At 35.4% G+C, this 14,170-nt stretch overlaps 1 protein-coding gene across 4 annotated transcripts in view; it reads right to left on the bottom strand.

Moving 5' to 3' along the window:
* The window catches only part of LOC135133217 (protein alan shepard), a 170,868-nt gene that overhangs the window by 111,196 nt on the left and 45,502 nt on the right, over window positions 1-14,170 (bottom strand). The gene's annotated exons all lie outside the window — the stretch shown is intronic.

Below are 14,170 nucleotides of genomic sequence, written 5' to 3'. Positions count from 1 at the left end.
TTGACAAATAAACTCTGCGGTCCTCTCGAAACATGAGCTCGGTTTTTATGGCTTTGATCTCGGGATGTTACGTGATGTGAAATAGCGCTGTTCATGGCGAAAGTTTTTCATAGATTTTCAGTAGTTGGGTCGTCAACTCATTGCACAGCTGGCGTTGGAATTAGCTTCGACCGTCGACCGTCGCAGCGAATCTTAACCAATTTCAGACTTTTTAAGGGTGCATTGATTTCGTGTCGCGGGTTTTAGTATTAACACTGTTTTAATTGAAGTAAAAATTAATGACACTGACATTCTGCCATATTTAATATGTTTTGGAAGGTAAATATTTTTTAAGATGTGGCCAGTGTTAAATTTCCAGCTCTTAAAACATGGAAACTAACCCAGGTAGTCTTTTTTAAATTTGAGACGATTTATTTAGTAGGCACACCTGAGCCTGTCAGGGAGTCGCAAATTGTTTAGAACTTGCTGCACAAAGCTCAACTTCCAGAATTGGCCAAGAACAATGATTTCAAGACCGAATTCGAGCCTTTTCCTTGGAATTTTGTACCCAAGACGTTAGTGGTTACGATTTAAGCAACTATGATCAAGCTGCTGCCACAAGTACTTGAAAACTGACACAAATTGTCTTGTTCGTCAAATTTATTCGACATTATGCGACTATTTACTTTAACATCCATGTATAAGAGTTTCAAATTAATTTGAATTTCAAGTTCTGAATGACGTCTCCGTAGTCACAGGGCTCCTGAAACATTGAAAAACATTCCGTAGCACCTTCTGATCTTTTGCCCATCTATGCCACGAGGTCTTGGCACGATGTAACTGTACCAATTACAATATCTAGTTAGTTGGTTTCTGTTTCTGTCTTCGTCCGACACACTGTATCTACTTCTTAGCACTTCAAAAGGTAGGACACGATACCTAAATACAGTGTGTCGGACGAAGACAGAAACAGAAACATACCGTTTTACAACATCTTGCCAAAATTAAAAGAATTCTACTATAGAGCTTAATTAACAAAATTTGACAAGAAACGGACTTTGAACTCTAGTATTTTTGGTATTTACGTTCGTATTAAGTATTGTGGGTAATATTTTTTAGATTTCAACTAAATCGAATGATCAAATTCGTTTTCCAAATCTGAGACGACATAAACCTATCGTTGCTTTCTACCTCGAACTTGGACATTTTTCTATCATTTAACTTTTCTGGGTCCGTGAAAACTTGAATTATTAGTGAACGTCCTACAAAATGATGCAACTGATATTTTTCAAAATTTTACCGCCTACGCGGAAGCTGTTGCCTTGAGAACTTGGCTACTAACACAAGTCGTGTCCTTGGTTAAACTTGTCACGATTTAATCACACCTGCAGGTGTTAGGGGTCCAGAATGCTCAAAATTCAAAAATTGCCGAAAAGAAATTTTAACATAGCAAATTAGTTGGAAAATAGTTTTTTTTTTCAAAATTTTGGACACTCACGACAAAGTTCAAATGACAAAACATGCAAGTTCGCTTATGGCATCGATTTTTGTGTAGGCTTCATGGTCAATGCCTAGAAATTAGAACTTGTGGATGGCCTCGTTTAAACGGTAATATTTTTTGTTGTAGGTTTAATATATTTTCTTTCAATAACGTACACTTAATACTTCGATTATGACCAAAAGTAAAAATGTTTGCCTCTTTGACTTGTTTTCTTCTTAATTAGAAAATAGAAAGTTAGAATTGACGATATAACACATAAAACTCACTGGATACGTTTTCTTGTACTTGGTCCATACTGTTTTGAAAGCGAGCTCGTTTCTGGTGTGGATGTCAAAGTGTTTGATGTTTCTTAATTTTCTAGTGGGTGCCTTTGATTATTATTTTACTAAACTGGTCTACAAAGTATTTATAATCAGAAAATCATGTTGAATTTTGTTATTATTAATTCACAAGTGTAAGTTCATGGGCGACTGCTTGCTTCAAGTTTTCTCGACGTTTCATGACCACGAAAAAATAGATCTCCCGTTTCCAAGAGGAATATCATCTAGATGGTAAAACGGTAACCAAAATTTGTCTGATCATCCACACCAAATTAATGACCAAATTTTATAAATGTCATTGAAATTTTATAAAATATCGTACTCCTCCATTTGTGGTTTACGAATCTGTGTTGACTTTTTACACTAGGCATCCAGATCGATTTTTGGAAAAAAATCGAAATTGTATAACAACATTTTACAAAACTATAAAGTTGTGGAATTAAAAACGTTTTAAGGTTATCCGTTGTTAAAAATTTATCCGTTCATGACCTTTGAATACGTGTTGAATTTTTACCCTAGACACAGAGATTTAAAAAAAAAAACAAAATTGTAGATGTATGTGTATTATATACCGGGTGTATCGAAAATGGTGGATTAACTCTTTTAACAATCAACTAATGAGTCTGGGAAAAATAGTACAAAAATTCCTTCTCACATTTTGGTGGAGTTACAGTGATTTTAAAATTTTGCTACGTTTGATAACTAAACAACACATTCATCTTTTAGTTAATACTTCTCTCGCCCATGACCATGTCTAATTACCATTTAGTTAGGTTCTAAGTATTCCTGTTTGGAAAGAATTTGAAAGTGCTTTGGAGCCACTAGTGTCTTTTCTCATAATAATTTAATTAACTTTCTTAGAGGATACGTCATTTGCTAAAATCAGTCTTATCTTAGCAGGTACTAGCCCCACCCACCCGCCCTCTCCTTTCTTAGGGGGTATCTTATTTGCCAAAATCAGTCTTTTCTTGGCAGGTATTAGCCCCGCCCACCCACCCTCTCTTTTCTTAGAGGATATCTCATCTGCCAAAATCAGTCTTTTCTTGCCAAGTACTAGCCCCGCCCGCCCACCCACCTTCTCCTTTCTTAGAGGATATTTCATTTGCCAAAATCAGTTTTATCTTAGCAGCTACTAGCCCCGCCCACCCACCCTCTGCCTTCTTAGAGGGTATGTGATTGATCAAAATCAGTTTTATCTTAGCAAGTACTGAGGACTAGTTTTAAAAAAAATCATAAAAATTTGGTTATGCTTTTGTTTATAAATGTGTTATTTAATGTTTTTGTGGTTTATTTAATAATATAATAATGCTATAATGATTAAATTAATGACTACTGGTTATGGTTATTGTCCTAAAAAAATTAAAGGTGGATTTCAGTCACCATCGTTACTAAAAATTCAGAAAGTAAGCCGGAGGTATTCACGCATTATGTAAGGATTTTTTTTATAATTTTTTTGGGACTTCCGAAACCCCCGTACATAACGTACTGAAGAGTTAATCCGCCATTTTCTAGACACCCGGTATACACGTTGTAGATATTCTCGATTTTCAACTTTCGATTTCTCAACTTTTCGATATTTTAGTTTTGGGATTTTTTTTGTTTTCATTCTTCTTCAATTTCTTGATTTTTCAATTTTTCGAATTCTCAATTTTCCGATATTTCTGTTTCGTAATTTTTCAATTTTTGGTGCTCTTAAGCTTTCGATTTCATGATCAATTAATTTTTCGTGTTTCTCAACGTTGCGACTTTTCGATTACTCGAGTTTTTTCGATTTTTCAATTCTTCAGTTTTTTGGTTTTCCAATTTTTCGATTTCTCAGTGTTTTGATTTTTCAGTTTTGCAATTTTTTAAATTTTCGATTTTTCGATTTCTCAATTTTTCGATATTTCAGTTTTGGTTTTTTATTTCGATTTTTTAATTTAAGATTTTTCTATTTTAAACTTTTCAATTTTTCGATCTTTTTTAATTTTTTGACAATGTAACAGAACCAGAAATGTCCAACTAAGCTACAAAGATCCACTGTCAAAGTTTAATGAAGGTATAAATCGCCTTTCAGTTGTTGTAATGGGGAAAGTGGCTAAGTAAAAATTCAAAAAGTACACAGCGTTCCAAAAAAAAAGTACAGAGGAGCAGACTTATAACGCTGAAATTGTAAAAAAAGTAATGCATAAAGTCAAACATTTTAACAAATTTTTTGAATTTACAAAAGCCAGAATGTGCAAAATATATATACTCTATCGTCTCCTTTTCGCAAAATAAGTCTATTCTGCAGATCGCAAATGCCTCATGACGATCAGAATCGCCAAAACAGGTTGAAATATACTTCAGAACTCATAAAATTCAAGAAAAATAAAATTTCTAGCTAAAATTTGATGGTTTCCTTTGTATTTTCGGCCCCACGAAGTACTGGAAACGCTAGAAAATACAAGAAAAAGGTATAAAAGTACCATTCCTGAAGGTTTTTAATGAATTTCTTGGATCTACAAATGCCAGAATGTGGAAAATATACCCAATTGTCTCCTTTTTGTAAAATAAGCGTGGAAACTGACTCCCAATCCGAATTTGAGGGTTTTCTTGGCGTTGTTCGATTCACAATACACATGAAAAGTCAACAGACTTGAAGACAATGTAACTTTTTCACAAGTTTAATCTCAATTTTTTATTTTTTTTGGTGTTTCCATCCCCAATAAACATGATACTGCGTACCTTCGTTGGACCAAGAAACTACAGAATTAAAATATAGTGATCTAGATTGTCTCGTTGTCCAAATTTGAGCACATTCTCGTGTGTCAGAAACTAAATTAAAGGAAGAATTGATTTCTAGCCTGAATTTTGTGTGTTCTTACCTAGGAAAACTTTTCAAAAAAGAATCAGAAAGGATCAAAGCTCAAGTACCAAAATTAAAGGGTTAAATTGAGAGCTTTTTTGGAGCTTTAATGCCCGGAAGAAACATTTTAGAAGACTCTGTTAGAAGATTTTGTACTCTGACGTTTCGGTTAAGGTCAAAGTTTTCAGAAATACTTTGTAGTAAACTACAACAAATTTTTTTGGAAGTGGATAAGACCCGGTAGGTGCCAAAGCACACTTGACACTTCACAAACTGTCAATACTCACCAGGCTTTATCCATTTTCGTGAACCACCCCTTTATTCTAAACACGCTTCCCCAAGCATGCCATTCCTTTGACCAACACCCAAGAATTTTGACTTACAGACGTAAACAAGCCCGGCCTTCCAAAGGCTGGCACCTAGGCGTGTACCGCACGATGTCTTTGACCAGATTAAAGGGTTGAAGACTTCGCGGAAAAACAGTTAGATCGACATTTTTGAAACCCGTTTTTCGAGTTCCTCAAATTTCCTCGCCGAAAACCTCTCGCTCGCTTCAGCGCGAAAGTGCACCAGCACGCGCCGACCAAGTGCACATTTCCCCAATTTCCCAGCACCTCGCCCGCCCGCATCCCAAAATCCACTCCCGCCGTCTCCGTGGGGCCCGCTCAGGGTCCACCTCGCCAATCCATCTTCCGTCCTCGTCTGGTCTGGTATTCGTGTCCACCGCTAGGCGAGAGATGCGCGGGTCGTCGAACCCGCGCCTTATCCCGGTCCCCGTCATTCAGAGAAAGTCTGAATGAAAGCCCGGCCGCGGGGCCCGCGACACCGGCCGCCGCCCCCGGGGCCGCGACCTCCCGCGGCCGCGCCGGCCGACGTCTCGGGACACGTCGCATCCGGCGGAAGTGCGGACGCAACCCCCTGATCAATACCGGCAGGCGTGACCGACTTTCTTTTCGAATTATCGCGCGGGGCGGCGGGGACGGCACGTCAATCGACGCAGGGAAAATGGGGGATTTTTGAATTTATTGCGCGAGGATTGCGAGCGGATTGAAGAGCTGGAGCGGTGCGATCGGGATGACTTATTTATGTTTTCTGCGTTTCGTTTCGTTCCGACGTTCCGAATTCGCTTTTTCTAAGGAAGTTGAGGTCATAAGTGAAGCTGGGATTTATACAAAAAAGTTCTGAGAGAAGTGCTCACGTATTTGCAGGGTTTTTGTACGAAAATATTGAAAGATGTCTACGATAGGCTACAATTTTAAGCGAATCGTGTTTCTGCAAAAATTTACAAACTATTGTTTTTTTTTTGTAGACTTAAACGACTGTCTTTTGTCACTCAGTGTATGTCTATTCATAGAAAAACTACGCTCTACGTCGACAGATGTAATGGGGGCATATTTTAACGATGACAACATTTGAAAATTAATTGTTAGCTCATCCGAAAATTCTCACTCCAAAGGTTTTGTTTGAGAATTAAGGCTACGTTAGTAGCATTAATTAAGATGTTAATACTGTGTAAAGACCGACCAAGTATCTGCCAAATTCACAACTTTGTCAAAAATCTCAATTTTAGACAATATTTAATATTTTTATACATTATTCAAACTCAAACCCTTATAAACTCCACAGAACTACAGTTGTCCACGTGAACATTTAGTAACCAATGCTGCCAACGAGCCAATTTATTCAAAAGTTGTGGATTTTTCCTTAAGAAAATTATTTCAGTTCCGAAATCTTTATAAAATGTATTTTAATCATGAAATGTTCGTCCTTGAACTACTGCTGGCATTTAAAAATAAATGTTACATTTAATGAAAGCAAAAAAATACACAAAGCGTTCAACCCTTATTTTAATTTTGCGCTGGTTTTACTGTCTATTTCAAAAGTTAGCCTGTGCTTTTATCTGGAGCATCGAAATTTCTAAAAATAGATTTTAGCGCCGAAAGCGGTCCCCGAGATTTATAATTTCATATTTTATCGTTTTAAATTTCTTTAAAGTATTTCTAGGGGATTTCATGATTTGATTTTCTTGAGAAAAAGAGGGAAAAAATTGGTCGATGACAAGACTCATGGGTGCCTCGAGGGCTGAACAGCCGACGATATAGAGAACCCTAGTTTTTCCATTTCCTTTTGTGACAAAAATAAAACTATTTTTCTGAATTAATTTATCACGAATTTTTGTAGGTTTAACATTTTTGATTTTATTTGTCATTCAACTTGGCTTTTATCGTATCCAGACGTCGATAATAATATGATGGGTATTTTCTGAGAAACGAAATATAAAAACAGTGTTCATTCAAACAATAATTACGTTGATTTTGTCTCGTTCCATTCCGTTTCTGTTTTCATCAATTTATTTCACTCGGGTTGCTGGGCATCAATTTCAAGAGGGAGAATCTAAGTTTAATGATGTCCGCTGTGGATCTCTTTTGTTTATCAGATTACACTCCTGAATCGAATAAACTTCATCATGAAAAAAGAAAAACATTGAATATTTTTAGAGAACTTGGACGGAAATAATTCTATCAATTTCTGTAACTTAAAAATTAAAAGGATAATTGGGAAACAAAAATTTACAAAATATGAAAAATATTTGTAACCCAATTTTGCAATGATTTTTATTAATTTAATTAATTTAGGTTGTTAGAAATCAATCAATAAATTTAATGATATCTGGGGTAATAATTCAAGACGGATTCATAAACCACAAGTGTAGGAGAATGTTATTTTTTAAATTTAAACAACATTTACAATGGAAAATTTTAAGATAACGTCATCACATTGTTGGTGGGTATGATTAGCAAAATTTTTTACCGATTTCGAAATTGGACAATAAGTTTTGTCCTTTCTTATGAACAGCAGTCACTTAAGAAATCAATTGAGTCTGTAATTTTAACCAGTCTGCTTAAAAAAATAAGGTGTAGCACAGGGTTCTAACTTTGACCCGTTGTTGTTTCGTAATTCTCTATGTTTTAGCTCAAAGATGGCCGTAACGATACCGATTTTGCGTGTGTTCTATCGGTGCTAATTTGTGTTTTTGATTAGAATTTCCGTTCTTGCAAAAAGTATTAACGGTTTCGGAGCTATAAACTTTTGTAATAAGTTTCGCACTAGGGGTAGGAAAGAGGGAAGGAGAGAGAAACCTGGGCAGAAAAAATAGGGAGAACTTCTAAGCGGCGATAAATGTGGGGAAAGAGGTACAAAAAGAGATCTTGGGAAAGAGCAAAAAACTTGTGGAACGAGAAAGATCTAGGGAAAGAAAGAACACCGGAAACGAGATTGTGGAAGAGAGGAAAGAGAAAAAGATAGGCCACAGAAAATATTTTTTACTTTTCAAGCGTAAGCTAGGAAGTATTGTAGTAGGGTCTATTGGACGAATAGGTACTTTCATATTTTCTCGATGATTCATGACATCTAGAGTACAAAAAATTAGTCTCCCGTTTCCTGCTGTCCTCCATCGGTCTCGACTTTCATTATCGCCGAAGCTGCAGAAACGATTACTGTCAAATTTGATATGTGATGTGATTACGTCATCCCAAAATTATGCATAGTAAATGTTATTTTTTTACTGTAAAATGCACTCTAAAATTTAAAACAAAGAAAAAAGTGGCCCCGCCCACCCACCCCCTCTATTCCGTTTCGATCATTTATTCTTATTGGCTCTGAAGAACGGAAGTTGGATTTTATATTGAAAAATAATAGAATCTAAGATTACATACTTTTTTCATGAAATTTAATTACATATTACTATTTTTTTTTTTCGAAAAAATGTTTCAATTTTCAGTTTTTTCAGTTCTTGATTTATAATTTTTCTAGTTTTCATTTGACATAAGTAATAATAATAATAATAATTTTTAAAATTGTCACTATGAATTTTACGATTTTGGAATTTTTCAATTTTTCAAATATTATTGGATTTTAAAACTTTTTCGTCTATACGATTTTTCAGTTATTGATTCTTCATTTTTTCATTTCTTTAAATTTTCGATGATTAACAATTTTTCGTTTCGATTTTTTATTTCCTTTATTTTTACAGTTTTTCGTTATATCAATGTTGCGACTTTATAAATTTTGTTTTTTAATTTTCAATTATTCATTTGCGACTTTTCAATTTCTAATTTTTCAGTTTCCCGATTTTTAGTTTTTCGTTTCTTCAATTTTTCGATTTGCAAATTTTCAATTACTTGCTAAAATAAGATTTTGGCAAATGACGTACCCTCTAAGCAAATAAGAGGGCAGGTGGGCGGGCCTAGTATAGTGAACCAAGAGTTATAAAGTTATATGGCCATCATAAAAGTAGTTGACCGCAAATAAATACCCCCTTTGTGTGGTTCGCACTAAGCTTACCGGTTGGCAATAAATCATCTTCTAAACATTTCTTGCTCATATTTAACAGGGCCGGCTTTCAAAGCGAGTGGTTATTTCGGAACCCTCAGCGGTTGCAGGTAGTAAAGAAATAGTGGAGTGGTGGATTTTCATATTTAGTGAAAGCCGCCCCTGAACGAAACCACAAGAGCTGGTCGAGCTGCAGTGGACACGTTATTTACGACCCTAAAACCTTTTCTATTGTAAACAACTTAACTTCGACACAATGGGATGATTTTATGATGGCCATATAACCTTATAGCTCTTGGTTCACTATACTTGCCAATAAGTTAAGACTAATTTTGGCAAATCTTACACCCTCTAAGGAAATAGAGGGGGAGGTAGGCGGGGCTACTACTTGCTAGGTTAAGACTGAACAATATTAAGAGTAGTCCCTGAAATAAAGAGGGGATGCGTGGAAAGGACTACTTTTTTCTGTGTTTTAAATTTTAGAATAGTAATCGAGTTCGTCGGCCGACTCTCTACTTTTACGTTTTCTCGACCTTTCATGACCCCCAGAGTACGAAGAAATAGATCCCCCGTTTCCGTCTGTCTGCCGTCTCCATTTTTATTAGACAGATAATTTCCGAAAATACTAGACCGATTGTTGTCAAATTTTGTATTTATGTTAAAAACATTATGTGGATGGTAAAACGCTAACGAAAATTTGTCTAATCATCCTCACCAATAATGTGACTTCCAAATTGTACATAGTAAATGGGTTTTAAATTGCATAAAATAGTATAGTCCGACACATGTAGTTTATGACTCCGTGTTGAATTTTTACTCGAAACGTCCAGATTTTTGAAAGCTGAATACTTGAAAACTTGCAGACGTCATCTCAAAATTTTGTCAAATAAATTCCACCCAAAATGTGAAAAATATGATGAGTCTATACTTGTGATTTATCACTGCATTAATATTTTTTAGATTTGTTTATACGGGGTGTTTAAAAAAATTAATGCCTGAGTCAATTCATTTTATTGAATAAATCAGGAATGGCTTACTCCATTTTTTCAGAAAATTTTGGGAATACAATATTCTTATATAAAATAAGTCAGTGAAATGGAGAAAAGAGGTGGGCGGGGCTAAATTTAGCTTTTTTTCTTTCTTTATGAGTAAGCAGTAGCCCAGCCTCCCACTCCATCTTCATTCCAATGACTACTCTTAATATTGTTCAGTCCTACCCTGGTAAGTTTTAGCCTCACCCACCCACCCTTTTTTTCTTCGAGGCTAGGTCATTTACCAAAATCAATCTTATCTCCGCCCACACCCGCTGTTCTCATTCTAAGATTTTATCTCTCTTCATTGATATCCACCTTTCATTCGGACTAGACAAAATGAATCACTGAAATGGAAGCGGGGTGGGTGGGCGGGGTGAATTATATGTTCTTTTGTAAAGTGGGAATGGGAACTAATACAACGTAGGCTGTTAGAAAAAAAAAGCATTAATCGTAATTTTTTGTTATACTACTTATTTCATGTAACATTTATTTCTTATTTCTGAAGAAAAAAAAATGAGAGAACGGGTGGGTGGGCGGGGCTAAGTTTAACTTTTCCTGCAGAATATTTACAACAGTAACCCAACAACTTTCGACCAATTTTTTATAATTTATACAGGTGACTTAAAAAAATTAATGCATGAGTGAATTTATTTTACTGATTACTTCATTTTTCCAAAAACACCGTCCCCATCCAAACTGATACACGTGTCCTTGTAAAAATGTTGCTGACGTCATTACACACCCAATAAATGAAAAAACAGGGCTACTCTTTATATACAGGGCATATAACTGTTTGAGCAAATTTAGCTAATTATTTGACTTCCAAATAAATTTCTATACTAAAATCTAAAATTTTCGGCAATTAACAAAATTTAACCAAAGTCTTTTTTTATACTTAGGTTTCGAACTGCAGAAGTTAGTTTCGGCCACATTTCTTTGATAACATTTTTCCAGAGTGGCCCACTGAAATATTGCAATTTTTTGGCTTAAAAAATATTTTCAAATCAAATAAGTATTTTTAAAATCTGTACTGGGAGCATAAACACGCCATGTTTTTGGAATCGGAATCAGCACGAAATCTATATCCAGAATATTTTGAGGAAAAAATGAAAATTTCGGGTAATTTTCGAGAAATTTCGAAATTTACTACACATTTTCTTCCAAATTTCAGGCAACTTTCTCTTTGCAATATATTAACTTCATCTAAAATTTAATCTTGGACGGGTTTATTGACGAAATATCATTTTTGTAGTTTGTAGACCTGAAATAATGCTACTGATGTTAAAAAATCCAACGATTCACTATTTTGTAATTTACGGAATTGTAATTAATATAGCGAGATACTCTGGTCTATTAAACCACTAACTAACGATAAAATAATCCGATTTGTTGCACAATTTGTTTTGGAAAATACGGTACAAAGAACGTTCATTAAACGGAGAATTTCTTAAGATGGATGTTCGCTGCACAGAAGCTCTACTCGTTTTCTGGCTTTAAGGGCTTAAAGTATTTAAGTGCTTTATTAAGTTTTAACTGGTGCGTGCTATACACAACTGAGGTCTAAAATTACCGGAGTATCTAATAAGAGGGAGAAAGAATGAAGACAGAAAGACAATAGCCAGATTTAGGGTGGGAAATGAAGAAGGAGAAAACTGTTACTGGAAAGAGGAAGAGGATAGAAGATGCGGATTATGTAGGGAATTTCCGGAGACGATTGAACACTGGCTAAAGGATTGTGAAGAGTTACGGGAAGTCGAGAAAGATAGGAATGAGCTATTGAACGAAACAGGTGATGGTCTGGAATGGATGAAAATGATATTAGAAAAGAAACGAAAATAAGGAAGCATTTCGAGAAAGAATATTAGTTTAAGTTAAAATATGTTTAATTGATATATATTTGTACATATATAGATATATTAAGGGAAAAAATGTAAACCGGACTTCTTTCAAGTCCCGAATGGGAAAGAAATAAACAGTTACATACATTACATACTATACACAACTGGAGCCTTATTCTAAAATGAATATTCTTTTCATAACAACGGCAATTTATGGCTTTTTTGTGAAAAAACAAACACTCTTGTAAAAATAAGAAACCGTTATGTAAAATGCCACGCAAAATTACACTTTATCCAAAACGAGTCGATTTGTGCAATAATCCGCGCCTAATCTCCCCTCGATACACCGGAAAAGACCTTTATTTCCTCGCCCGAAACCCAGCCAAGTTTTCCTATTAATCAAAACATCGACCTGAAAAATCCCTCGAAATTAACGTTATAATATCGCGGACTACAAACAATCTTCGGCACGCATCCCCAACCCCACGTTTGCTTAGTTTACTTCCTGACGATGGATGTTCACCATTAAATTAAAACCATCCCAGCATCACCCTTATTTACTCTCCGCCGGTTAAAGCAACAAAAAATACAAATAGAACAAACATCGCCATTCATCAGCCGTCCTGATAATCATTTTTGGCCGAAACTTGTTTTCTCCACAATACACTCCCTTGTAGAAAATTCCATTTAGATTTCCCTCTAGCGAACTGATTTGTATTTATTTCGTCCAATAGGTGCCTGGGGTGCTTCTCGCACGAAACATTCTGCGCAGAAGAGCGCTCTCAGATGGTGTCTCCTAACCATCAAAATGCAAATGCTTGTATAAAATTCTTGAGGACTCTTTCTAACCGAGTCTTTGCGATACATCAAACAGGAGCGTCGCGGGATTTTAAAGTTTCCTGCAGTTTAGTCGAGCGCTTTGAGCGCCGAAGGGCGCAGGCGATGGCAGGAGTGCGGTAAAATTCGTCGATCTTTATGAAATTTTTGCGAGGGGGTGAAGGTTAAGGATGTTAATGAAGGCTGGAATTTTCTCATACTCCCACTTGGGAGTGAGATATTCTAGATGCGTGGTATGGTATCATTCATCAGATGATACGGCAAATGAGAGTTCATTTGGGATGATAAATGATGGCGCACGAAAAAATTAATCGTCTGGATTTGCTGCGAATTTGAATAACACTTGTCGATTGATCGACCACACGCAGAGCGAGGTAGGTAGAAGCGACCATAAAACGTTACGAACTTATTGGTATTTCTTTACGTGTGTGTTGACAAAAAATCTTTAAACTGAGCTTTTTTTAATCGAACTTGGCTTAATAATTTTCAGGGATGAGGTCATCGGTTTTTAAGATTCGAAAAGGGATAATCTATACAAGAAAAATCGACCGAAACATGTTAGTGTTCGAGCAATATAGACAGATGCATAGATATCAACAATTTTCTCAGATTAAAAAAGAAAAGTAAGAGTAAACTTATAGACAATATCTAGTTTTTAAACGTGTTTAAAAAAAGAGAACCAGTGTTAAGGGATGTATAGAATTTGGGTGACAAGCAATTTAAAAAAGATATGGAAAAGAATGTCAGTCGGATGTCTAATAAAAACGTTTTTCTGGAAGAACCAGGAATATTGGTGTGGAAAATGAAAAAAGTTAGAAAAAAAAATGGCCCAAAGTTATTTATATAGAATTTCGTTCCTGTAGGACAAACAATCAAACAAGTTTCTCAAATAAACTACAAAATTTGATTCCGGGAATTTTATTTATTTATAAAGATTCCTATTAGTTTAAAAAAAGGGACGATGGACCCCCAAAAATCTTTTAAATTCTTCCAAAAATAAAATGTCAGGTCAGGCCAAGTCAGCATTTTTAAAATTTTTTCAAACAAAAAATGTCCAGAGCTCCGAGGACTTTATCAAATTCTTTCAAAAATAAAAAGATTTTTTCACATTCTTAAAAAAAAAAACCCTAGGAACTATCGTTTCCAACTCTCCAAAACAAAATATGGGTGACCCGAGATTTTTTTTCAAATTCTATTAAAATTAGAACACCAGAGGCTCCAAGAACTCTTTCCATTTTTTAGAAAAGAAGACACCAGTCTGAAGATTACTTAAGATCCGTTGAAAGACAAAATACGAGGGGTCCTGAAAATTGTTTCCAATTTTTTCAAGAAGATTACGTCAGGGGTTCCCGAAACTTGTTAAAATTTTTCAAAAACAAAACACCAAGTGTCCCAAACACACTTTTAAAATAGACCCTCGCATTTTTTCAAACCCTTCCAAGAAAGTACCATGGGCACGGAGGATTTTTAAAATTAGAACACCAGCGGTCCCAAAAATTCTT

Source organism: Zophobas morio, unplaced genomic scaffold (genome assembly GCF_036711695.1).
Source record: "Zophobas morio isolate AGI-343-1 ecotype UQ-CSIRO unplaced genomic scaffold, CSIRO_AGI_Zmor_V1 ptg000021l, whole genome shotgun sequence".
NCBI lineage: Eukaryota > Metazoa > Arthropoda > Insecta > Coleoptera > Tenebrionidae > Zophobas > Zophobas morio.
This window is presented reverse-complemented; position numbering and strand designations above follow the sequence as displayed.